The sequence below is a fragment of the Corapipo altera genome, unplaced genomic scaffold (assembly GCF_003945725.1).
Source record: "Corapipo altera isolate COAL_440 unplaced genomic scaffold, ASM394572v1 175, whole genome shotgun sequence".
Taxonomy (NCBI): domain Eukaryota; kingdom Metazoa; phylum Chordata; class Aves; order Passeriformes; family Pipridae; genus Corapipo; species Corapipo altera.
Window position 1 is genome coordinate 2,417,198 of NW_020884942.1, and position 27,270 is coordinate 2,444,467.

The 27,270-nt window shown below is 41.0% G+C and overlaps 1 protein-coding gene across 2 annotated transcripts in view; it reads right to left on the reverse strand.

Annotated features, from left to right (window-relative positions):
• ARHGEF4 (Rho guanine nucleotide exchange factor 4) overlaps window positions 1-27,270 on the reverse strand; it is a 220,913-nt gene that overhangs the window by 163,513 nt on the left and 30,130 nt on the right. The window lies entirely within an intron of this gene.

Consider the following 27,270-nt stretch of genomic DNA (forward strand, 5'->3'; position numbering starts at 1 on the left):
ACCTGAGGACTTGTTTTCAAGCACAAGTTATTCTGAAGGCTGAGATAGTATCTGAGGTGCCAGACCTACAGGTGACAATAAGTCACGCTGATACTGAACATTCAGCAATTTTTATATTTGCTATTGTGTCATGAGCTTTTTATTGAGTCAGAGCTTTTTCTGTTTAAATAATTTACAGACTGTTCATAAATTCAAGCTGAGAATGAACTGAGCACAGAAATGCAGCCTGTTAACCCCCCACTGCTGAAAACAGTCTCTTTTGAAAATCATGTGTAAATTGTCTAAATATTTCAGCAGCAGAACTTGTTCATTCTTAGCACACTTTGGGTCAAATTTCATACCAGCATATTCACCTCTCCATATAATAACTTGTGCCTATATATGCTATATTTAACTTCAACCTAGCATTAGCTCCTCATGCCCAAAACTGGGTATTCACTTTTGTTTGAACTGATCTGATTGTAAAAAAGATCCCTGTAAAAAGAAGCAGGACACACTCCAACAGGCTAAAATGCTAAAAGGTGGAGGAGTTATCTATCTCCCAGCATAAGAAAAGGCAGAAAAAGTATTCTCACCCATCTACAAAGTGAGGAAAAGCCTTGAAACTAACTAATCTGACACAGAACTTCTAACTCTGTAAAATTTCCAGTGCAAAATGTTGGGGATGAACTCTCCAGTCCAGCAGTGGAAATAATCTTGTCAATAAAAACACTTTCTGCACATTTCTTATTTGGGAAGTCAGCTGCATTTACAGTAACCTCTGGACTTAGCAGAGCTCACATGGATCTTTGCATGAAGCAGTGGTGTCACTTCCTTTGAAACACCAAACTCCTAGAGTCAAAAACATGGAAAGTTTGCTCTTAAAACAGCTGAGATGTGTCAAAATAGAAACAGAAATTATAAGAGGGAGGAACAGGGGGATGATAGTCAACGGCACTGTGAAACAAAACCAGAATTCATATATTTTTGTGTGACACTACAAAGTATCAGCCCAGACCAAGTGTCATAAACCCAGAACAAATATGATTGATTGACTGACTGGTGTAAGATAAATGAGGGGTTAAATTCTCTCTACGATAATTGTGTTCTACACTGGCACCTGATTCTCTTGGCAAGGCATGCAAATATTTAGCATGCTAGTTAGGGAGTTCAGAGACATTGCTCAGGCAACAAGAGCACAGCAAGGAATGAGACAGGCTGGAGCACAGCTCATCCAAGCTGCAGCTGGGAAGTGAAAGTGCCTTTGCTGTTACCCTGCCCTGGGGCTGGTACAGCTTTGGGTGCTGGTCAGCCCTGCTCTCTGAGCACTGCAGCTGTTCTTCATGACACCCTCCTTGCTGCCTCAGAGACTCCAACAAGGCATCCCACTGGAATCAATTCCCTCCCTGTTGCTGGTATAGAGAATAAAGGCAAGGACTAGAACAGTTCCTGGAGGGCAGCTTCTCCTGGTCTGTTGGGCACAATCCAGCTGTGCACATCTGCAGAAAGGCAACTCCTGCTACTCCTCATTTGCTCTCTGGTTGACTCTAAACAGTGATGCAAAGATGAAGTGACTAAATTTGATGAATTAACAAACAGATGCTGAGAATTTAGCAAGTCAGATGTTTGTGCTACAGTTCTTCACAGATTTCTGACAGTGAGATTCCTTACTGCCTTTCAGGCCAGCTTCTGCATTATCACCACTCTGCCCAATGCACTCTCTCATGATGTCATATGCTGCATCAGCTAATTTTCAACTTTCACATTTCCTCCTAAATGTGGGTGGTCTTGGCTTGTGTCTCAGCTTTGAGGAGCATGGTCCTGGTTTGCAGGGCACCAAAGCACTTGGCACTGTTTGTGCAGACGGGAGGCAGCACTGAATGGCAGCACAGAGACTGTGCCGAAAAGTGTTTTGTCAGTCAGGTTTTCCTTGTTGCCTGCAAGCCCAGTGAGACAACCTGCTTTACTAAGGAAGGACAGAATAAATCTATTCAGGAGATATTTTTTCAGGTCTTAATAAGAATTGCTTTTTTTGTCAAAGGGTTTATGATAGATAAAATGGAGCTCAAGCTACTGACAGCACATCAGAAAACAGCTGCTACCTGATGCCTCGCTGAAAGATGCACATAAACCAACAAGTCTATAACTAAATGTCAGCAGTAAAAAGGATTTCACTTGTTAAAATGCTTTGCACAATAAGGAGGTACAAAAGTCAAGGCAAAACAAAGCATTTTGCTGAGGTGTAATTCCTGAGTAGTCACTGGAGAGCCACCACTCTTACACAGGTCGACACTGTTATTACTGGGAGAATTGTCTCAGCTTAACGTGGGACTGACACAAACTCGGGAACTGCCAAGTAGTACTTCACTGATTGAAAAAGGTAAAGCACATAGACAGAAAGGGAGATCAAAACCAAAACTTAAGACAGACTGCCATTCTTTTTTGTTTGGTTGGGTTTTGATACAGAAAGACAAGAAATGCATGGATGTAAAGTTTATATTCTCAGGTGATGAAAAGACCATTTTGGATTAAATATAAAACCATCTTCTTCTAAAATCCTTTGTTTTAGCAAACAAAATGAGTTTCAGGTTGGTTAATATCTGAGTAAAATCAAGTGTAAACCATCAGATTGTCCCTGGCTCACCATTACCCAAAAGCAAATTGTCTTCCATTCTGGGAAGTGCCACCAAGAGTGTTTGAAACACAGAGCAGATGTCACCCAGGTACAGCTCATCATAGAAGTCCTTAAGGATAAGGGAGCTTTGATGCCTGTCTTCCCTTATCCCATGAATTGAAAATAACATTCTTAGCAACTTTGTAACTGAGAAAAGGTTAAGCATGAAACAAGTATTTGTTTCTTAGTACTGAAAGTAATTTGGCAGACAAAATTCAGCTTGTTTTCAAAGTTCCAGTGATGCCTCTAAATAATATAAGATGTATGTTATATAATAAAAATTATGTTATATAATAAAAATTATGTTATATAAGAGCAATGTTAAGAAAGTAGAATAATCATTACATTGTTTTATGATAACTTTTATATTATTAGCAATATAACATCATGCTTTTCATCTAAATACCTTTTTCTTTTTAACACGGTTTAGCTGTCTGAAGACCTAGGTTGTTCTTCAGCTAATTTTAAATTAGCAAAAGTTAAGGATTGTGGTTTCCTTCTACGTCCTTTAAATCACAAGAGGCTGAGAAACTCTCACCTACCAAGGACAGATGAACAAAGAAGCAAGTAGACAAACATAAGAACTTGGAAAATAAAAACTATCTAAAAGATTTCACCCCTAATGGTGTTGCAAGTCTGGCTATAAATCAGAAGAGATTGCCTGTGGCATCTTTGTGACAACACCCAGCCTCCAAAACCAGATCGAGAGATTATCTACATCACAAAACAAGATGTACTTGAGTCTTACGTTCCATAAGAAAAGCTAATCTTTATTAATTAGTTGTCATGGAAACTCGGCCTTGAGAAGGCTATGAATGGTACACCAAGATCACATACAAATTGCTATTAGTAAATGCTTTCATCATTATTTGGATAAACAAACAGTAAGAAAGGCAAAAGTTGGCCTATTTCAGAAGTCTTGCTGAGCAACAAATGCCCCGGGGGTTCAAACCCAACCAAATAAAAAAAGGAAATTCATTAGGAAAAGTTTAAGATACTGCAAATAATGATTCCAGTTGTTTCAGGCTTTCTGGCGAAGACTTGTGGTATTAGCTAATGGTGCCTGAAGGCTGAACAACTGAAAATATCAAACCAGCAACAGCACGAAGAAAACAGCACTGCAAACACAGCGTGGAGGCCCACGCTCTTACCGCCTGCGGGGTGATGCGTTAGCAGGGAGAGGCCAGGTGTAGGGTAGAAGGCCAAGGATCTGAGCAAGAGCCTTAAATTATTTCTTCACAGAAAGTAAGACTTCTGGGAGTACATAATTCAAGCTGACTTTGGCTTCTTCTCTTCTTTTCAGACCTGTGCAGAGCACACCCTCAGGGCAGTTTACACCTCCCAGCCATGAGGGAAAAGCCTCGCAGGGTGCTGAGAGCAGTGAGACACCAGCTCAGCAGCAGAGCGGAGCTGAACAAAGCCGAGTGCAGCACAGACCCCACCGGGCCCGGCAGAACCTGCCGAGCCGGCAGAATGCACCAGGCAGTGCTGAGCTCTGACAGCAGGACAAAAAACAGCTGAGCAAGCAGAGCATCTTATGGCTTTGTCTGTTTTCTGTTGCATTTAGGGGGCAAGTGAAGGAAGGAGAAGAGGGAGAGGCACAAACATTTTCAGGCTTCTGGTTGATTCCTCCGACACAGTGAGATCAGCTCTGATATACTGGGAGTAAATGCAGAAATAAAACCCAACCAGTTGAGTTCAGCATGGCCAAAACTGCACAGCTCTGCACTGACAGCCCTCTGGTCTGAGACTGCAGTGCCCCATCTCTGGCTATCCCACTTGCAGATATGATTTGAGATTTGTTCTCCTTCTTTTTGTTGCAAAGGTGGATTACAGCACTGTTACATGTACATTACACCTATTACATATATACATACGTTATTATAAGTATATTGTTATAGCAGTGCAGAATGGCCAGAGCTTTGCTATGAATTTATAAAGGGAATTTTACAGGTAGTTTCTGTTTTCATTCAGGAAGCACACAACATTACCTGTAGCATTATTAAATGTTCTATTCTGGACCAGAAAACTATTTCATTTTATAAATAAGTGAAGAGTAATCAAATGGTTTGATTCTCCTGAAGATGGTTAAAATCAAAATAAGGTAGCATTTACATCTCTCCTCACCCAAATCAGCTAGCTATTCCAAAACAAAATAAAATAAAGAAACACCCCTATAGCTGTTTCAGGACATGTTCATTTCAAAACTCAGACCAATTTTTGTTGCAACAGTTGCAGACAGGTACCAAAGGAGGAGCTGGCAGCAGGATGGCAACACAGGCATGGCAGCAGTGCCTCCTTGGGAGCTCATTTCTCTTGTTCACCCAGAGACTGGAGCAGCTTTGCTGTGCCATCAGTCCCAGAGCTGTCCTGTGCTCCCTCACTGTCAGCACTTAGCCGAGGTGTTACTGCAGGATCTGCACCTTCTGAACAGACACTCCCTCCGAAAACATAATCACCTTCATTGTAATTGCTGACAAATATTTAAAGCCATTTGTTTCAAAACAGTCTCCTGAAGCTAGAAGGAATCTTTCTACCATGGGATGTCTGTTGAGATTCTACTGCCAGGGCGTTATTACACTCATGTAACTGAGATCTAGAATAAACAAAAATGTCTTAGTGCTGATAGGGAGGGTTTACATGGCTGTGTGTGGAGCTGAATGAACTCACACTCCCAGGAACTGCCATCACATACCAGCACACACCACAGGCAAACTCTGTGTGCTAAAAGAGTGTTATAATTAATAGAGATCTGGTACCAGCTGAAACCCTGCAGCAAACATGAGGATTCCAGAATAACTTTGTGCCTGATAAAAGACTGGGATGAAAGACACCTGTTTTAGCAATTTGGTCAGGATTATTTCAGCCTGCTGGTGATTTCAGTTCTTCTCACTGCTTGAAAGTTACCTGCACAATAACTAGTGTTAACAGTAGTCTGTGTTACACACAACTACCCACAGCAACCGACCTAGCAGAAAAACCTGAGATAAATCTACAGAAGGGAGAGTGTCAGTCAGAGACAGAGGGTTCATTTTTAGTAGACAGCATAAAGGTTGAATTTCAAAAGGTTTTATTTCCCTTACACTTGATTTAAACTATCCCAATCATGAATTGCCTTTCCATCATCTTATACAATCCCTATAACAGATGTCTCTAAAACTTTGAACTAATGGAACTTAATTCCCATGAAAATATATAAAGGACATTCCAAATACCATTTAATGGCACATATTTGCCATTTAAATGTCAAAGTAAAAAGTGGAATAAAAATAAGCTAGAATTTGAAAAGCAGACAAGAATTCAATCCTTATGTAAACTGCAGCAGCTTACCTCCACTACAGGGACACACTGTGAACTGAAAGACTCTTCCAAAACCTGCAGAAATTCCTATCTTTAATCCAATCTCAATTTGCTAATTTTTGAATGCTCATCCAATAATGCATCAAGTTGTTTTTGTTGTTGCTGTTGCATTTCAAAATACGTTTCTTAAAACTTGGGTTTCTTCATACAATTGGTTATTCGCTTCTTAAATTATTATACTTGATCTCTTTAACAAGCACAGAGAATACAAAGGGCTTGATGCTCACCTGCTATCAAGAGACTTGTTGAAGTTGTACTGAAAACCAGAAAGGACATACTCTAAGTTTTATCAGAAAGTTGTCTATTGAAAATGCTAAATCTCAACCAGTAGAGAGAGCCAGGCTCTGCAAGCAAGGCTTGTCTGAGGCCCTCCATGACCACAAAACTGTTTTAAAAGGAGAATCTTTTAGTACCAGAGAAGCAAAGATGCTTGTGAGACCCCAGTGAAGAGGAAAAGCACTTGGTTTGTTTTTCAAAAAGGTCACAAATATGACCAGGTCATGTTTCAGTCAGATTTAAACACTGTCCTGAACTTGCCAAGTGCGTGTCTGAGGCAAGCCTACCATGGGAGATTTCCCAGAGTAACAGATTGCTCATTAGCCCCCACCTATTTAGTGTCAGTGTAGAAAATTGGCTCAGCAAAGTGGTTTGACACAGAGAAGTGTTATAATCAGGAGGAGAAGTCGTCGTCATCATCGATTGCTGGAGCAAGGGTTGCCTGAATTTCCACCTTCAATCTTGGCAAGACTGTCCTCTAAAGAGTGTATCAGTATTTCACTTTATGTGTGTAACCTGAAAGATGCTGCTTCAGCTGCAAAGCATTTCAGCTCATTGTTTAAAATGCCTGCCCAGGCTCCAGCCCCAGTCAGCTGAGGTGCCTGGAAGAAGAAGGTTGGCTTTGTCAAGGAGTGTTTGCATGTTGCAAGGCAGTGTTCATTATTTTAATCTTCTTACATTTTGCATAAAACCACAAAAACATTGTCATTGACAATTAATCTGATGCAAATTCCTGTCTTGGATCCCTTCTCCTGGGATTTTTATTCAGGCAATAATTCTTGTGGGGTCAAAAGTTGAACCTAAGGCTATGTATAGGTTCTGGTAATGTTTAACTTTGTGCTGTGGTTTAATCATACAGATTTTCATTCTTCATGTATAGGTTGTGTAGAGGGTGAAATCCTCTTCTTAAGTAACACTATTTAAGTGCTACTAGATTGCAATCATGTTAATTGAAACTCTCCTTATCGAAGCAATGATATACTCATCTGTATGACCTCAGTAATGTTACTGAAAGTTTCTCAGCAGCAAGACCTGTTCTGGCTGTGCAGGACTCCATCTCTGAAGGCAAAAGAAAACTGTGCCTACCAAGTAGATTGAATTCTTTGGAGCACAGCCAACAATTTCACAATTCTGGTGGTTTGGGAAACTGTTGACAAGGTACCAATGGCCCCTTTGCAGAAAATCTTGACCTCAACATAACATAAACTTTGATTGCACAAAAGCTGACCAAGACTTTCAGGAGTTTCCCTGCACTTTTACCTGTGAGAAACCCATTCTTCAGTCTTGGATGTCACTCTTCACATGTACTCTCTTAACAGGCCAAGTTTTCTGGTTGTTTGGTTTTTTGGTTTTTTTTTTGGATTTGGTCTTGATGATCCTTGTGGGTTCCTCACAGCTCGGGATACTCTATAATTCTTTCTTAAAACATAGGACACTTGTTTTCTTGGAACATCTAGAGCCTACAAACAATGCATGTTGTCACATACTGAGGTGAAATTTGTAACTAATCCCAGTGGCCAAGAAGTCAAAGTTATTCCCTCCAATGTTATCTCCTTTAGTACCTCCTCCCAATTAAAGGTCTGAGCAAATGGATATGTTAATTCCTGTCAATAGATACATTATAATTGTACTCATTGTTACACTTACATTTTAGTGGCCATTCTCTGCAATGTAAGTCATGGATCTGTCTGTCCTACTTTCCAAGTGACAGGCATTAATATACACTGAAATAAGTATTAATTGCAAATGTTAATGATTTGGATACAGACCCTCCCAGACTGATAATAGCACCCCTGTATTGAAGACGAAGACAATCTATCTTCTGCAGCAGTGTTTCAGATGAGGAGTGTGTGTGTGTGCATCACCCCTTTTAATTTACATACGTACAGGCAGGTTAATCAGGAATTACTTGGCTGCCATTAATTCCAGTTTCCAATACTGTCAGAGATGCATTAATGCTTCAGAGACTCTGTCTTTTCATTATTCAGATACTTTGCATACTAAGCAATACAACCTTTCCCTTTATACCTCCTCGAGTCTCTTCCAGGCAAAAGGCATTCCTTCCTTAAAACAGTGGAAGTTGGTCTGACACCTTGTTTCCTTACTAGCACATCTTCACTGACACAGCAGCTACGATTGATCCAAACCTCATTCCATTTTTCAGTTAACAGTCTTTCCAGGCTAATTCTTTAATCTTCTGATATGTGAACTAGTTCTTAATTCAATCTCACCAATTTATTTGCTTTTGATACAGAAGTGAGTATCTCCTGTACCCTCATCTGGTATTCTGTTCTTCTCCGTATTACAGCATTTTTTTCCTGCATGAAGACTGCCCATTGCCATGCACTATGCAGCATTTTTGGTTTAAGAATGTAGAAGATAACTGTCTGGGATAAGAAATTCCTAGTCCTGATGATTTGCCATACACTCTGCAGCTTAATTCAGCATCAGGAAACAATGTTTTTTCGGATGAAAGCCATTGCAGGAATAAAATATATGAATTTTCATATTTCCTTAGTATCAAAGCCATTATTAGAAAATTTAACTGGCCATCCTATTGCCTGTCTCAGTGGAAAACACACTTCACTCAAAGAATTGTACTTTCTTTGGACAAAATGGAGAGTTCATGGTTACCTCAGCTGAAAAGTATTCATCTACAGCTGCTTCAGTCCCCCTGAAAGCAAGACCTTCCCAGAGGCGTTTTATATCTGAAGTTATGTTCCTAAGATAGCTGTCTTTTTAAAGGCATTTTTGCAAGAACAAATATTCAGTGCATTGACTTTAATACCCATTCTACATGTTTATATAACCCAGGGGTTCCTACAACCATATATGCAATCATACAAATTTGTTGTTTTGCATATTAAATGAGACATTAGCAACCCTTTTTAAGTTTTTAATGAAGAGGTGTGTATTCTGGTATTACTTGAACAGTTGTTACTCAGGTAGTATGAGTTGCTATAGGCGTTACTGTAAGATCTAAGCTGATGTTCTGGGATTCCAGCTCTGTACTGGCTCTGTTTAATTTACGCTACAAGAAGCTCATTAGCTCAACACTGGCAGTCTTCTTCAGCCAGTTTTGCAGGAAAGCAGTTCCCACCCTGCACTGAAATGTTCTGTTTGTTCTTTATAGTTTTTGTAGCTATTTAGAAAGCTGTAGCATCAGTGCACAGAAATCCCACAGTACAGGACAACCTCACCAGCCAGAAGATTGGAACCTCCACACACTCACAGGGTGCCAAAGATCAGGGCACCGTTAGGAACCCCTGTGGCATCTGCCTGCCTGACAGCTGAGCACGCTTAGAGATCACATTCCTGCACCACACCATATAGATTAGATGGCAAACAAATGATACCCACATGTTTAGAACAGCCCCACGTTACAACCCTTCCCAGGTTTTAGGCAGAGCCTGCAACATCCATAGTCATTATTAAGCCAAATACGTTACAGTGAAGGCATGGCCCCACGCAGCAGCAATGTTACAACTGCACACAACAGAACCAAGGCTTCTGCAGATAACAAGGTACATTTTCAATGAGAAACTTACTGACTTTCCAAGGGAATGTCTGCTCAGCAGGGTCTCTGCCCCTGTTAAATGTCTGGCACAGGTCCACCTGAGATCAGAACTTTGTTAGAAATCTCTGCTCTTTCACTAGAAGGGAAAAAGGAGCTGACTCTGAGAACAGAATAACCAGATATTATTTAAGTGCTCATTTCACAGGTATCTTAGAGATGCCAACACTGAGACTAATAAAGATTAGTCCTGCAAAAGGACTTATGGTCATAAAAAAGGAACTAAATCACAAAGTTTAGATGGGAACCTAGGCTTTCAGGACAGGTGAGTATCAAGTGAAACACATGCAAGACCTAAAACTAATACAAATGTGGCGTTTGATTTCTTAGAACAGAAATCTATCAAATACATATATTGTGAACAAACTCTTCAGTTTGATTGTGTAAATGCTAGCTTGGCACGTTGATCAAAGAGAAAACCAGCAAAGTTCATTTCAGATCCAAAGTCGAAGCTGGATGGGCTGCAAATCCAACCAGGCAGATGACACAGATTCCTGAGAATTAAATTAAACTTGTGGCCAAGGAGAGAGAGAAATGCACAGCACTTTGACCACTGAGTCTGATACGAATCTGGGATGTTCCAGAGCTGTGCAATACAGCTTCCTATGACAACAGCAGCAGGGCTCCTAAAATCTCTGTCTGCAACCGGTGCCACAGCCACCCCTGCTCAGGCACACACACTGGCCTTTTAAAGTGGCCAGGAACTGTTGAGCTGGTATTAGTGGCCTGGAGCTTTGGTTCAGAGAGAACAATAGGTGTACTATTTTAGAGGCATTAAAGGTATTAGTGGCAAATCTGCATCGTGCCTTGTTTACTGCTGTACCAGTGGCATTAGATGGGAATTGAAAATGACTGCAACAGGCTGCCTGTTTTGAAATGCTCCATGCCATAAGCATGATTCCTATTGTGGCCATCATTATAAAAGACAGCAGTATTAATCAGCATTTTCTGGCTTTGAAATTACAGAAAACAAAACGATACTTCGATAAACTTTGCTGTCCCACTTCTCAAAAACTAATTAATTATGGCTCATCTGAGCCATTTACATGGTTTTTCATTTAATAAGGAGATACACTTTGATTTCTGCACATTTTTGGTGAAAACCAAATATTTCCACACCAAGTGAAAAGTCATGTAGAATATTTGAATTAGAGAATTACTTAAATTAGTGAGAAAAAACAGCAGCTCAGACTGATGCAGTCAGGCACCCCCAATATCAGTTTCCATTTCTCTTGGCAGAACCAAAGATGAAAATACTAAGCTTTTAAATCTATTATTATGGGAGACAAATATCTTTATTGTCCAAGACATAACAGGCTATCTCTGCTGACACATCTTCCTAATATCAGATGTACAGGCAATTTGAAAGGCACCATGATACCACTGCACAGCTGTGCACTGAAAACTCAGACCTGTCCTAGAAAAGCCTTGAGCCAGACACAGACAGGGGCAGGTGGAGGGGCCCAAGCGCTTCCCTACCAACTCTGCCCCACAGTCCTGCCTCCAGCTCCAGAGGGTTTATTCTATTTATTTCTTTTATTTACAGGTTTATGCTATTCCCACTTCCTCCTGCTCCTCCCATCAGTAGAGGTGCTGATGCAACTTCTAGAGAAGGACCAGAGGCACCACAGTATCTCTCCCATAGCAGCATTTATCCCAAAGCTGAGGGCACCTTTATCAGCTGTTTGGCCCAGGCTACTTTTTCTTTCCAGTCAGGTGAGGGTGATACTTTTAAAGTTCCCAGGCATGGATATGGGGATTTTAGTAGCTAAAATCCAATTGAGAAACATGGCTAAGACCTCAGACTGCATTTCAAGCTATTTGGCTCATTCTAGCACGACCCAAATCAGAAGAGTATCAGAGTGCAGCATGGTGCACAGGACCTGTAAAACACAGCTCTAGATATACTGTGTTTTGGCCAGCTTTCAATTAAGAGCTTTCTATTTCAAGAAAACTCAACAGAAAACAACGAAGAAACTGTTATTAAAACAGTCTTAATTTTTCCTCCATTTCAGACATAGTTTGACTGACTCAGCTGACTGTTAGATTTAGGTCAATGAATACAGAATGAAGCTCATAGACATGAACTGGCCTTTGCCAGTCTCAAACTGAAACCAAGAAAGATGGCACAAAGTTTTTCCATTACAATTATTCAGAATGAAACCAGTAATCACCACAACACAGTTGACAGTTACCAGTTTTACTCAGTCCTGTTTTTCCCAAACACTATTGTCTCAACGCTATTGTAGATGACTGATCTTTATGCAAAAATATACTCTTGAAAGTACTGAGAAGTATATAGTCTCCCATGTTAAAGTAAGATATTTACATACACTTTAGCAGCATGTTTTATGCTAAAATTTTTTAAAATCAAGGCTTGTCATGTGATAAAACAGCAAGTATGCAAGTATGATGAGTCAATAGCCATATCCCAGTAACGGAGAAAAACCTTCCCTTTGTATTTTTCCTATCCCTCTCTTTTACCTCCCAAAGAATGCAGTGTTTAGAGGAAAAAGGTAACTAAGAAAAAACTCAGTAGGTATTTTCAACCTAAATGTAGGCAATTTTTAAGACCAGCTCTATAAAGTGTTCCTAAGGAAGGCTGCCAAAAATGAGGCCCAGCTCCTTAGAAGTGCTACCAGTTTCCTACGAACCATCGGGTGGTTGCAGGTGCTAATTGTAGCTACACGTTCTAGGACCAAAATTAAACTTTTTCTCATATTCATTTCAAACAGCAGTTGGTCTCCACAGAGTGTTGAGATTTACTGCTGGCTTTACACTGGAGCTGCAGTCCTGCAGCACACTTTATCAAGAAGCAGTTTGGCATGAAAATGAGTAAGTGACAACACAATGGGAAGCTGGAATTCAGCTGATTACAGTTATTCTATTCCTTGAGTATTTTTCTTCTCAGTTAGCTTAATTCTCTGTTGAGCTTCAAATTCTAACATTTTAGACCACAGGATAATCCAATACTCTTTAATCTGATTAAACTTTCATTTCCTTTGACCCACACTTCCCCAAATCATCTCCGCATTTCACAACACACAGTTCCAAGGAAATCTGCAGCCCACACTCCAGCTGCAGCACGGCTGTGCCACAGCTCTGAGCTGGGTGACAGCCACAGCTGGCACTCGGATCTCACACAGCTATTCCAGCCCAGCAGCAGCAGCAACAGGACCTCTCTCATAAAACTGGAGTCACACTCACAGAAAATGAAACCGTCCCCAGAGAGAGGTTCACAGCCATACAGTTCAGATGAAATACAAACTTATGCCTACTGGCAATATTTTATAATTTATTTCATATCAAAAATGTTTTCAGTGATGGTAGTGTTTAATTGATCATTTTGGCATATTTAAAACAGAACAACACTTCAGAAAGTCATAATAAAATGAGGAGTTAAAATTTGGTTTTGCCTCATAAAATGCATCTTTCACAGCTAACAGCTCCCTGTTGATGGATGTAGCTTGCACCATAAATTTTATGGGTTTCATCATATGAGGATCTCTCAACATAAATCCAAAGCAAGTGTTTCCTTTTCACTGTAGCTGAAAATAAGCCCTTTCTACAAATCAAATGTTAACACAGCAAAGCAAGTTGTAAACCTGGTGAGGGCACTTACTGGACATCAGTTCTCAAGAAAGCTACTTTCTATTCCTGTAAAAGACTTCAAATCTAAGTTTCTCTCTCGTCAAAACAAAACTAAACCAAACAAACAGGAAAAGTTTGAAATCGCTTACCTTGAAGAAGCTCCGAAGGAAATACATTATGCTTAGCATTTTGGAAGATTTAAAATGAAGAATTGTTCAGTCTTTAGCACATCCAAGGCCTGGGTGAATTCCACACTCCTGCTGTGTCTTTAGTTACATGCTTTCTTGTTGCTATTTTGGACGGTCTTAGTACAAGGGAAGCATATGAGCCATGCCAGGAGCTTATGCTAAGGAGTTGCATAACAATTAGGGCTTATCTGTGCTGCTGTACAGTGCAGCAATGCAAACAGGTTTGTTCACAGTTTACTAGCCCCAGAACACTTCCACTAGGCATGCCCAGAATGATGCCATTGTATTTGCTAAAGAAACTAAAGCTATTTGTGAGTGCTTCTAAAAGAACTGGAACTACAAAGGGCAGCACATGTTCCCGTACATCCCCCCCAGCTTTTGCTTTTGCCAACTGCAAGTTCAACCAGTGAGTGCTACGCTTGCTGCAGCATTTAAAAGCAAAGGCTCCCACACTGGGAGCTTTCTGGTTACTATCTTTAAAGGGAAGGAAAAATTGCAGAACAAGTCTTTTGAAATGCAGAAGAGTAAATGTAATTTCAGTTTCTTCTTTTTCCTCACTTAACACTGAAGTCCCTTGAAGTTTACCTGTGCTTCAGCAACATTCAGCAACACAGAGATGCAACTTCTGCCACACAGTAAAGAATCTATCAACATTTAGTGGCCAAGACTGAGAGTTACACAGTGCACTTGGAATTAAAGACAACTACAGAGTGCAAGCAAGTTCTCAGGGGGAGATCATTCTGCAATAGAGCAACTGTCAAGCACAGCCTGATACTACAAGCTTTCACTTATTTTTTAGCTAGCTTTATATGTGAACTATTCAAACTGCCCACTATTAATATCTTTTAGGGAGGTGCTCCAAAGCAGCTTCTGATGCTCCACACTGCTGGCACAGGGCAGAAAAGCAGATGGCTCTGCAGTGCCCACAGCACAGTAAGGTGGGAGGAGGGACACAGTCCCCCAGCATGGGGGGCTAACACCAGCTGGACATTAAACCTACAGGATCTCTGTGTCATCAGCCCCAGGAAGCACATCCCCACTTGTTTTGGATTTGCTGTACTGCAAACCCCTCTACAGCTTCCAGCAGCTGCTCTTCTGGTTAGTCCATAGCAAGCAGAAATATTGGTGTTTTGGAGGTACATGTAAGTCAGACGTTCATGCACAAATCACATTCCTTAGAGCAGGAAGCCATATTTGACCACGTCCACAATTTCCCTGCCATTGTGGGAGCTGCAGGAGTTAAGCACATGCAGTCACAGGGAAGGGCACACCTCACTTGTTAGAAATCAGGCCAGTCATTTCTAAATTGCAATACAAGGCACAAATGCAATATTGTCTGTGGTTTCATCTGCCAAATGACAATACTGCCATCCCTTATGATTTTATAGATAAAAAGAGTGTTTTCCCCCTAAATCTTAGTTCAAAATTACAAACATATGTCAATATACTAGACATACAGCAACCTTAAGGAAATTTTGAGCCACAACTTGGGGGGGAAATTGCAGATAAAAATTCAAAACAAGCCTCAAAATAATTAAAAATCTAATATTAGTTTTCAAAAAAAACTCATTGGAGGGAAATGTGTCTGGCTTGTGATTTTTCAATGCTTTTATTTGTTAATTTTTAAGTTTCAAGTATTTCGAAGGATTACTTTTTATGATTTATTCTGAAATTACTGTCACTCTTTTAAACCCTGCTTATTCAACAAGTGGCAGGCAGACTTCTATTTCCTGCATACCTCTCCTGTGGCTGTGCTCACAAGGTTCAGCTGAAGCATTCTTTTGCCTGAGCCCTGGCTCAGACTGAGCAGAAGGAAATGCCCACTAAGACAAGTCCAGCTCTGCAGTGCCTTTGCATTTATTTCTCACAAACGAAAAGGAAAATAAAGGTTTATTCACGCATGAAGTAGGAGATTTTTAATAAGAATCAACTTATGTATGTGAAAAGTCAGATTTTAGTGCCTGATTTTTATCTACAAGTATTTCTAATTTCTGCAGAAATGTCTCTGTTACAAAGTGCCAAAGCAGGTCATTGCCACTGGCTGGGGGTGGGGGTTGCCCCAAGGACTTGACTCCCCTTTCAGTTGCTTATCTTTTCTGAAATTAAGGTTACAGCTCAACTGCCCATCACTCACTCTATTCTTTCATGCTTTACTTGTTCCTGGGTTGGAAATGAGGACGTCTCTTTTGTAGATCAACTGAGATCTTTCCCTCAGACTGGTGCATTTCTTGGGCTGATTCACTTCACCACACAGGATGTGCAGATTGCACAGTATTCCCTCATCTGCAATTCCTCGAAGACAACACTTCTACTGCTGAAAACTCTGCTGTTCAAAACTTCAGAAAAACTGCAGTAAACTTTCTAGCAATCAGGCCTGTGTGAGGCTGCACCTTAGCAATTGTTACGGAGCTACCCAAGTCCTTCTAAAGCCTTGAAAAATACAGGCCAGACAAACTGCCCTGTGAGAGCAGGGGAAGGGGGCTCTGTGAGGGGAGGGGGACAGGGGGCTCTCTGTGAGGGGAAGGGATTGCCCTGTGCCGGGCACAACTTCCCATTCCCAGTCTCCTTCTGCCAGTCAGGGGAAAGGTGGAGAAGTCAGGAATGAAGGAATGAACATCAACCTTGGGAGGAACAAACCCACCACCACATACTATGACTACATGCAGACCTAACAGCATGAGAGAGAATCTGCAACTTCATTTAATCTGTTATGACATCCGCAAACATCTAAAAGATCTTCTTTCCCCCTCAATCCTACATCTACTGAAGTCCTTGACTTCAGATTTGTAAATCTATAAAATGCTTTCTGACGTCCAAAATTTTGCATTTTCTACAACATCTGCCTACTGCTGACAGACTTTTTTTCACAGCTAACCTTTTACAGTTTTATCCCCTCCCCTTAGAAGCAAACAATCAGTTCCCAGGAACTCACTACTATCAAGCCCATTTTCAGAGTGAGGAGTTTATCACTTAACACAAACTTTACTTGCAAAACTGTGGTATTCATTTTTTCAGTGCATGATTCTGAGGTTTCATTTGGTCAACAAGGATTTATTCTCTTTGGGACAGGCACAGAGCTGTTAATCCTCAAGTGCCCAAGGCCAGCCACTGTTGACGTTTTTCTTACTGATACACTATCTAAATCCACATGCCTGTTCTGCTTTATAAAGAACAGCAGCTGAAAACTATCACCGACTCATAGAACAAAATATCCTTTTTGCCTTTTACCACCACAGTCAAAAGTTACTGTTTGAAGTGACACTGATTTCGGCTGAGCAGCACCATGGGGTGCCTGAACCAAAAGTACCTGTCTAAAGTTAGGTACCAAAACCTTGCAGAACACCGAGACCAGGATTCTCTAAAGGCAGACCAGTGGCACTGGAACTCTGCTGCTGTACCAGTGGAAGGCTGTTCTTCCCATGATTTCAACTCCATGTACCATTCACTCGGGCTAGTTTGACATAGTTGAGTATTATGTAGATTGTATCATGTTGGCTTCCAAACCAACTAAATGTTGGAAAATATGTTGATGTTATTCCAGATTTATGGCTGCAAAGGCCAAACATGAGAAGTTGTATGTGCATGGTGCAGAGCTTAAAATGAGGATGGACACCTAGGCTCCCTTCTTGCCTCTTCTGAGAGTACCATGTCCTGTGTAGATTCCTCCAAGGAACAACAATTTTGCTCTGTATTGTCTTCCCCTCTGACTACAAAGCCTAGAGATGTCATTGTTTTCATGTCAGTAAAGACATAACCATACTCTATTAAATAAGACATCGACTATGGCCCAGTGGAACATTATTTTATATCCCCAGACTCAGATTTTGAAACCAAAAGCTCCAAGAGTGAAGACCTTAAGCTGTCAACCTGACCTGGGCAGTAAGGGCCATGCTGCAGGCAGCCATCTCTAAGTGTCTGCACATGACGACTTAAGTGACCAAACAGGTATTGTGATCATGTCAGACACTTTCATCTCCACTGTAATTGCTTATTTGCCCTTGGGCAGTTCATTTGATTACCATTCTCACAAAAATATACCTCTTGATGCAGCCTAACATGTTGGTTCAAGTACTGCTCAAATCCTTCCGAATTTCCTTCCTGTAATCAAAGCATTGAAGTTTTCTGTCTTCACAGAAGGTAAGAGATTCTGTGCTTATAATGGGGAGCAACACTTTTTGGAGCTGAGATAGGTGTTTCTGTGCTTTACCACAGCCTCAGCTCTCAGCTGGGTAAACATTTGTACTGCTAAGTCAGAAATCCCTGGACACCAACACTGGCCACCACTGCCCAACAAAATCCCATTACTTATGGACATCAGCTACTAAGTTACAACTTCCCAGGCTATGTTTTACATAACAAGACAGTTTAACAGCTGATTTTAATTACAAGTTTCTAAAGAAAAATAATAAAGAAAATCTTAGCACCAAAAAGTCATGATAAAAACCAGATTGGAATTTGTTCAGTAATGGCACCAGCATTCATTTCTGTCAAAGCAAGCATAGTGCTGCCACAAAGAGAACTGTCACCTCTGTCACCACGTGCTCAGTCCCATACCCACAGAGAGATGAACATATTTTTACTCCAGTTGGACAATATGATTCAGGACTGAACCCAGGCTGTGAGACCCAGAAGCCTTGCTATGAATCTTGCAAGATTAATTCAGAGCTGGTTAGACCTCCAAGGTTCTTTTCTAAACTAGAGGCATAGGGAACACAGAGTTAGATGCCTGGTTGCTTAGTTCAACAGGGAGCTCTTACTATGGGTTTAGAAAATATCTTATTCATGTTAGTTGAAAAACTCCCTTCAGAAAAGAGTTAAAAAAATCCCTGGGCAATAGTTGCCTTTGTCCCTAATAAAGCCAGTGAAATGAATTTCAAACAGAATTTCTAGAAAGAATTGATTAGGTCCAGAGAAAGTCCAGAGTGGGAGTAATGAGGCCTCAAACTGCAATTCTGCTCTCAAATATGCTCTGAACAAGTCAAACAAATAGAAACCTGAGGGCAGTGTAGAGGTAGGCTTATGTGATTTTTTCCTGGGGTTAGAGAGAAATCGTGGTGGTAGTCAGCTAGTAAGAAGCAGCATGACTGGCTTCTCCACCTACTGTTCTCCACAATCTCCAAGCCAGGTGGATGGCAGAGGGTTGTTATCACATGCAGATGATGCAAACGACAGGGCATAATGAAGTAGAGTTCCATTATTTTTATTACTAAAGTTATTCAGGAACTCATGATGACTGTCTCCAAGTTATATCAGGTCAGATTCAAGTTTGCCATTAAAACCTCCTCTGCCTGGTTGGAAGTATTACTGTGAGGCAGAGGATAATCCAAGCCATCACTCCAAATGTACCCTACACTGGACATAAAACTCGTTTTCATGTCTTTGCACCCCCCAGATGCTCAGGAAGTGCTGGCCCCTGCAGTAAGGTGAGATGCAGTGACACCAGCACCAGTGCTAAAGCTAAGATGTCATTGGGGCTCACACAGAAAGAGCCATAAAGCAGCAGTGGGTATCACCAGTCTGATGGAAGGCTGAATATTAAAACAGCCAATATCCATGCTACTAAAAGATTGCTTTCAGGTCAGAGTCCTTGTCCCACTTTTAAGGCCACACTGTACTGGAACTGATCAAAGGAAGCCTTTAGGGAGATTTGATAAGACAGGGAATAAGACAATACTCTTTCATGAGGTGACATATTCTGGTTAGGACAATGTTACTATTTCAAGGACTCATAACATTCAGAAAGTTTAATGAGTGGGGCAGAGGCAGAGTACTTTATGGAGAGGTTTGTCTGTAGGAAAAGCTCTTTGGCAACAATTCCAGGAACAGAGAAATTCCCACAAGCTGCTGTCTCCCTCTCTGATGAGATCCCACAGCTGATCAGTGTGGAGCAAGTAAGTCTAGAGCTTTCTTCTCAAGTGGGTGACATCACAAGGTTAGTTATTTGAAATGGGACCAGTTCTTCAGTCAAGAACTACTTCAAAACTGAGAAAAAACCCAAAGTACTTGTAGGCTTGGTGCAATTATTCCTTTGATTAACATATAAATGCTGTTCTTCTTAACTAATATTTTCAAGCAAGGTGTTGTTAGCATTAGTATGCTTTCACTTGTAGCACAAGTAATTAGATCATGCATACAGAAACAACAGCTACACAATACACAATAGATTGTATAGCCTGAGACAAATATGCCATTACTGTCATATATTGCTACACTTTACAGTGGAAAATATAAACACAGACCAAGCCTTGAAACCATAAGCACCAAGTGTTGTATAGCCAGAGATAATATTCCTCTGTATTCCTTTAATACAGACTGATATCCAGCTTGCTTTCCTGCTTCCTGTTTCATTGGTCTAGTAGCAATCCTTCTTCCAGGAAATCACAGTATACAGTTCCTATACTAAAATTCCATTCACTGTGGCTGCCCTCTTGCACGTGTTTTTCCTGCAGTATTGTATCATCTATATAATTTCCTGGCTTTTCTGGTTTCTTCTTCTTTGTGGTAGATTCAGTTCTTTTGTGTAGGTAATTTTTTCGCAAATATCTTTAAAACCTTGCCTTGCAATCAGTTTGTCCTGCAGGAGAGAACTCAGTAATTTGTTCTATTGACAGAGAAGCCGAGTGCTACATGTTTCCACCCTTCTACAGAACTAGGTGGATGTCTAAGAACTGGGCACAACCCACCTCTTGGCTGCAAACTTGTTAGTTGTCATTGGCACTTACCCATCTCTGGAAAATCCAGGTGTTGTCAGCCTCTACCAAAAGCTCTTTTCCTGCAAACTCCCTGGACACAAATGGTCCAATACAGGTGAGAAAGTATCAGATGAAAACAAAAAATATGCATCTCTTTACTAGCATGGCATGGCACTTGGCAAGAGTTGAAGACGCATAGTTCTAGTATCAATTCCTTCCAGCAACAACCAGTTGTTATAAAAGCCATGACCTGGTATTTGAGTCATACTACGAATGGCAAATTGCAACACCTCCGTGGGCGCGTGTTAAAAACCCCCCAGTCCACACTAACTTGAGTATTTTAGAATCCTGAACTGGTCAGGGAGCAGGACAGTTCCAAGCAACCCTCATTAGTTCATGTGACAGGACTGCAGTTCTCCCAGTTCAGTGCCAATGACTGAGAAAGAAGGCAGGAAGACAAGCCGAAACAACAGAGGCTGCTGGAGGCTTGAACTGCAGTGTGCAGCAAGCAGGGAGGGTGAAGCTCAGATACTACCAGCCCACCTTGCTCCTCAGTATCCACCAGTTCCTCAGCTCTGTACTCAAGATCAAGTTAATGAATTTGTGAAACAAAAATGTAGCTCTGTTAATGGATTACACCAAAAACCTGCAGTTACAGCTGCAGAACTGACACTGCACCAGACCATCTGCTGGGATCTCTTGCTCAGGCTCCAAAACCTCATGCTTTTTACCTTTGAACTGCTTCAAGTCACCATAATATATTTAGTATGTGTTCCAAGGATTAACTGTGCGTGTATTGACTCTGAAGCTGGTACCTATTAAATTAATCCCTAAAAAATCCCCCTTAGCCCCTGATCACTAACACAGCCTTGCAATGCATTTCTTCATGGTGAACATAACTGGGACTGGAGATGCATCTCAGCTGCTGGTTTTCTGCCTGCTGTGCCCTAAAGCATTTGTGCAGTCACTGGAGTGACATGGTTGGGCACCGCAGGAATACATATGCACTCGGAGAATTAACAAGCAATGCATGTGTTGAATGGAAAGAGACTAATCAAAACCATATAAGTGCTGCTAATCGTCCACACCAGCAGGAATTTCAGTCTTCCTCTATTTCCTCTCTGGGACACGCTCATGTTTGATGAATCCTAGAAATCTGAGCAGATCTGTTAAAAAGATACCTCAGGCCTCTCCTCAGTCTTTATAATCCTGGCCCACTTTACATGCTAGTAAAGCTGCACTATTTTTGAGGCTATACTGATGCTGCAATAATAGCAAATATGAGACTACATGCACTTCAGCACAACCTGCACCAGTCCCCTGGGAAAATCAGCACAATATCAGGCAGTCGTGATTAAGTCCAGGTGGATAAAGCTACCAGATAGAGCCAATCTCTGCTGTAGCTGCAATGCATAGAGAACCTTTGAATAATCTCTTCAAAAGGCACAGCTTGGGGGTATTGATCTGCTTGTGCACAGCTCTAGTTTTCAGGATGGTTGAGAGCAGCCAGAGCATGTGGCTCCAACCAAAATAAGCTGAGAGCTGTTGCTGTGTGATAGTTATGGAAGCCCTATGGAAGGAATAGAGACACATGGAGTTACCAGCTTAACCCAGGTGCAAAGACCACTAGCCTGGTCTCTATACTATAAGAAGCCAACTAAAGTTTTGATGTAATTGCCTTCCTAATTTTAACTTTTGGTCTTTCTCCAAATTGGAAAATAGTAAGGAACTGACATGTTTTCCAAATTAAATCAAAGTTCTTCACATAATCCCAGTTCAAATGTCTTGGGCTTTAAGAACTAAAGGAAGTCTTGCAGAGTCTTGTGATACTTCACATACCTTAGAAGGTTCAGCATGTGCTGCTTTCCAGAGGTGGCAGGTGTCATGGGTAGCTACTCCCTCCTCGTGCAGGTCAGGCAAGGCTTTATCAAAGAGTCCCAGTGAGTTCAGCAAAGACCTGCTTCCTGCTATCCCAGGGATTAGTATGGAGAGGTGTGTGCTTCCATGGAATGTCAGGTGCACCATGAACTGCGGGCTAAATGGAAGCATCTCTGCATGTCTATGGATAGATCTTGGACAAGCAGAGCCACCTGAAAATGGAAACATCTGTTCCTGCTCACATTTCAGAACGGCACGTTCATCACAGTGCCAAAACACAATCCTAAACCGCTGAGCTGCACACTGAGCATGCAGTGGTCCCAGAACATCTGACATCTATAGACTCAGCTTTTGCAGGGTAAGAATTTTGTTGGTTTTGTCTTCATTTACTGTCACTTCCATTTTACTCAGATCATAAGGCCTCATCATTGTGTTATTAACTCTGACTGCTGAAGCCCTGCAGATATTTGCATTTGTTGAATACCAAGCACAAAACAACAGACAAAATGACATTCCTGACCTGCAGTCTGCATTCACTGCCTTTCCAGTCATTTGCATTCTGGAGTTTTAAGTAGATTATTTTCAGTTTGGTAAAAGATTGTTAAGCTTGGCTGAACAGAAACAGTTTGGGTGATCATAAGAACTCATGTACTTACCCGTGTATATTCACACCAAGATCTTTTCCGATTCATGCATCTGAGGTATTTTGGATAGTAATTTTTCACATATGTCAAGGGTCAAGTGACAAACCAAGTGGCCAAAAATCCAGGCTTGTCACACTGACTTTAAGAGAGGGATAAAATCTTGCCCAAGGCATCTGCAATTGCCAGAAAATAATGTTCACTGATGGATGTATAAAACTGTAAACCTGGCTACTTAAAATTTTAACCTCCCACCCAACACTTGGAAGCTTCTAAAGCTTTCCTCACACTTTGAATGAAGGAAATTATTACACTTAGAGGGCCAGAAACATTTATTATTTCTTCTGGATGCTATAGAACTCCAAGTATTTGCTCACTCTTTGATGGCAAGACAAAGTAAGAGATAAACAACCTGCCCAGAAGAGCCCAAATGGCAGGATGTCCCAACAAACAGCAAGGGAGAATTGAAAAGGGACACCATAAGCATGTCTGTTCTTTGAGGTAAACAGTTCTACAATAATGGTGTCTTAATGTTTCCAAGAACAGAGTCGTTGCACTTGAAGAGCTCAAGAGAAACTCAGGGAAGAGGTTTGGAACAATAAAAACAAGCAAACAAAGAAACAAATTCATTTTTCGACCAACAAAACCCTTCATTTTTTGGCTTACTGAAAGAACTACAATATTTGCATTGCCATTCTGAGACCTTTTCATAGCAACTTTCCATGACAAAAAATGGAAAACCTGTGACAAAACTGACAGTGAGATAAAAGCAAAACAATTATCTCTTGAGAGGAGAACTGGATCTGGATGATCTCAGCAATGGAGAAAGTCAGAGACACAGAGTATTACACACTTGAATGAACTCATGTTCTCCAGGCTTTTGTCTGCACAGCCCAAAGAGCCACACACCAATGTCAGTAAAAAAATAGGGGATGAGGCTCTGGATAAACACCCTGAATAGCAGCACTTTCTTAGGAAAAAAATCTAAAGATCTGGCAAATCTATGTTCTAAAATAGGCCAAGTCTAGAACATTCATTGCATTTTAGTTTTGCCAAACACTTGAATGTTTTAGATCCCTTAAAGAGTTCAAGGCTTAAGCAAAAGAAATACAACCCTGTTATCTCATGAAGAATAGGGGTTTTTTTACAGTAATGGGCTAAATTTCTCACAGTGTGTGTATAAGACAATGAGCATATTTTGGCTTGCCTTTGCCTATACACCAAGGCAGTTCTAAGTACTTGCAAGTCCAAGCTTGCACACACCCATCTGTGAGCACCAAGCCTGCTTTGATCATTATTTCTGCTCCTGTCCACTGCACTGGGCCTGCCTTGCAGAAAGTCACCTGCAAAAATCTCTTTCCAATCAGCAGTAAAAGCAGAGAAGATGGAGGTAAGGGAGAATGCTACCCCCACAAAGTGCAGTTCAGGCAAGAAATAGAAATGTTTCAAACTGGGAAGATGTCGCTGCATCCCAAGCTTTATGCTGTTTGTGTGTGCCCAGCATTAGTAATTGGACTGAAAGCCACCTCGATTGCCTATGATTTAGCAGTAAATCAAGGCAGGACACGAAGCTTTCTTCTGAGTCATTGAGGGTTAGCTGCCAGCTTCACTGCCTGCCAGATGCTCCCTTGCCTCACCACAAAACCAGTTCTTTCCAACACACTATGATACAGGAAAAAGGTTCCAAGAAAACACCCATGAGCTTGGATAAGACACCAAATTAGAAGAGCTGGTTTTCTCAGGCTCTCAGCTGTGGACCAAACCTTGCTGGACTATTCACTGACTTACAGAGTATCTCATTCCTCATGTCCTCTCAGTCCTTGCTGCTCAATCATGGGCTTCAAATCACACATATTAAAGCTCAGGTGAGTCACCAACATTGACAAAAACAAGATTAAGCCTGTTGTGTCCCATCTGCTTCATGCTCAGAAAACCAGTTGCACAACTCCAGGACAGTGGAAGCCATAGAGTATCATGGAAAGAAGCCAATTTCCTTTATGCTGTGTTCTCCATTTGCCATCTTTCTTTCACTGCAAATTAAAGTTGACAGTACTTTATGACTTTTTTTCTCGTCTGAGCTGTTCTGTTTTTTAGGAAGAGCTCACCCCAACAATCTTTCCCACAAAGAAGTTGACTTGACTTCCTAGGACAATTCATAGACCAGAAAAGTAGCATGCTGCTTCTTTTCTTCTCAGCACTATGCGTGCTATTAAAATAATAATAATAATACTTAAAACTCTTCTACCAACTGTTGTGCAACTGAACCACTGTGCAACAGAATATAATGGCTTTCATATATTTGACCTAAGTCGTTCCAGATTAAATGAGTTCTAGATACTTCCATTTCAAACTGGGAAACTGATTTCTGAGTTGCTAATTGATCAAGGTCATACATCCACATAGAGAAACATCTGTGTCCTCTGCCTCATTAAATTAAATTAATTAAATTAAATTAAATTAATGATATGACCCCTTCCTCAAGTAAACACATCCCTTTGAGCTTTGGACAACCCTTTCCTTGCCCTAAATCTGCTATTTTATTTGAAATCTTCAAGTAACTGTATCTCCACCTAGATGCTGTCTCCAAGTAAGCAACTCAATACACCTATTTTCTAATGAAGGCGACATTAGAGGAGCACATTTCTGAACTCTGATCATTTTTATGTCAGCAGCCACAGCACAGCTTTTTATACGGCTTTTTATTCTGCTACCAGTAGTTCAAATCACACATGAGATGGATTTGCTTCCATTTTAACTCCATGAAAGCCTTATTTTTAGTAATAGCATTTATGCTCCTGCTTCCAGGGATCCCAGGTTTTGTTGGTAATATCCACTTGAACAACAACTAGGAAAATGAGGATTGAAGAACAACCTAAATTTCTGCCCAACCTTTTCTATATGACATAAGCCTACGTGGTACATCTCATCTTTGAGCTGCTGCTGAAGCCCATGCCTTCCATTTCCTGCAAATCAATGGAAGGGATATGAGGATATCAGATATGGTTTCAGGAAACAGGAACTTTCCTATAGGTTCCACTGATAATTAGCATTATCTTAGGAGAATTTGCTTGCTTAGGGAGTCATAAACATCCATGAAAGCAAAGTTTCCATATGAAACCTAACTTTGGTAAACCAAATGTCTGTGGTGCGTTTGAATTAATATCTAATTTAATTTTGTGAGGAAAGAATATGTAGAGACTCTGAGCATCTACCAAAGTTTTGAAACAGGAGCAGTAAAGGTAGACTTTTAAATCTTTACTAAGTGGCTGATCATCTCAACTGTCATTTCACTGTTTACTTTTAGGACTCCTGTTTCCAGATGGGGGTCAGGACTCACGAAATGTTTAGGATTTTACATATGATGTGCAGCTGTCGTCAGAAACAGTGTCCTACTCTGCTCTTGAGATGTCAGAAATGTAAATATTCCTTTTGAGCTCAAGGGATTCCCAACGGTGTTAGTAAGACCTGAACCTGCTGATAAGTCAGCACCTTCCAGAGCAGGTAAAGGAAGTGAACTGAAGCTGTTCAGTTACTGAAACACTGAGTCCCCCACCTTCCCAAACACTGGCTGTACCTTTCCAACAGGAAAGGGTCATCAGCTCCCATGTTAAAAGCAAACAGAAATGGCTTCATTATGTGAAAAACCCCCACACTTTTAAGACTGTTTATATGTAGGCAACTCACTTCTGTAACTGGTTTCACATACACACAAGCTTGTTTTACTACTTATTTTCCCAGGGAGCATCAGAAACATTTAAAATCCAGGACGTTTGAGGAATGGTGTCCTCTCAGACAGGAACTATATGAAACCAGTTTTACCATTCTGTCTTTTCAAAGGTGTGGGGTGTTGTCTGATGTTCTTGTGAGGAGAAGACAGGGAAGGGGATAGATTTATGCATCTGCAGCACGACATTCCAGAGTTTAGTAGAATATTTCACATGTATTAAACCACCAGAGAAAACTGCTGTTTAAATTCCATTCAAATGAAGAGACTGCATATTAATCACTATAAATTTCTGCTTGGTAGAAAAGGCCAGAAGCAGGCAAACAGACCACTGACAGCATTGGCTGGCAACCTTCCCCCTTAACCTTACCTGGAATTCAGCGAATAGGTGTATTTTTCGTTTTTAGTTGTGTTCTAAATTGGGCTTCTTCTCAACTAAAGCCTCCCCCCAAGCCTCCCACACAGAACCACACTCAAGTACAGATGCAGCCCTCTGACCTCCTCCTCCCCAGACAGAGCAATTTGCCTTATGAGTCAGTTTTAGCTACAGAGAAACCATTTGCAACAAGTGATGTGTGAACTCCTTCATGGCAGGCTTGGGAAGGAAGGGAACCTGCTAGAAAGGAGCTTTCCTGGCCAGATGTTTTTATGGTCCCACTTGCATCACCACATTTATTTTGTTTGCCATAAAGT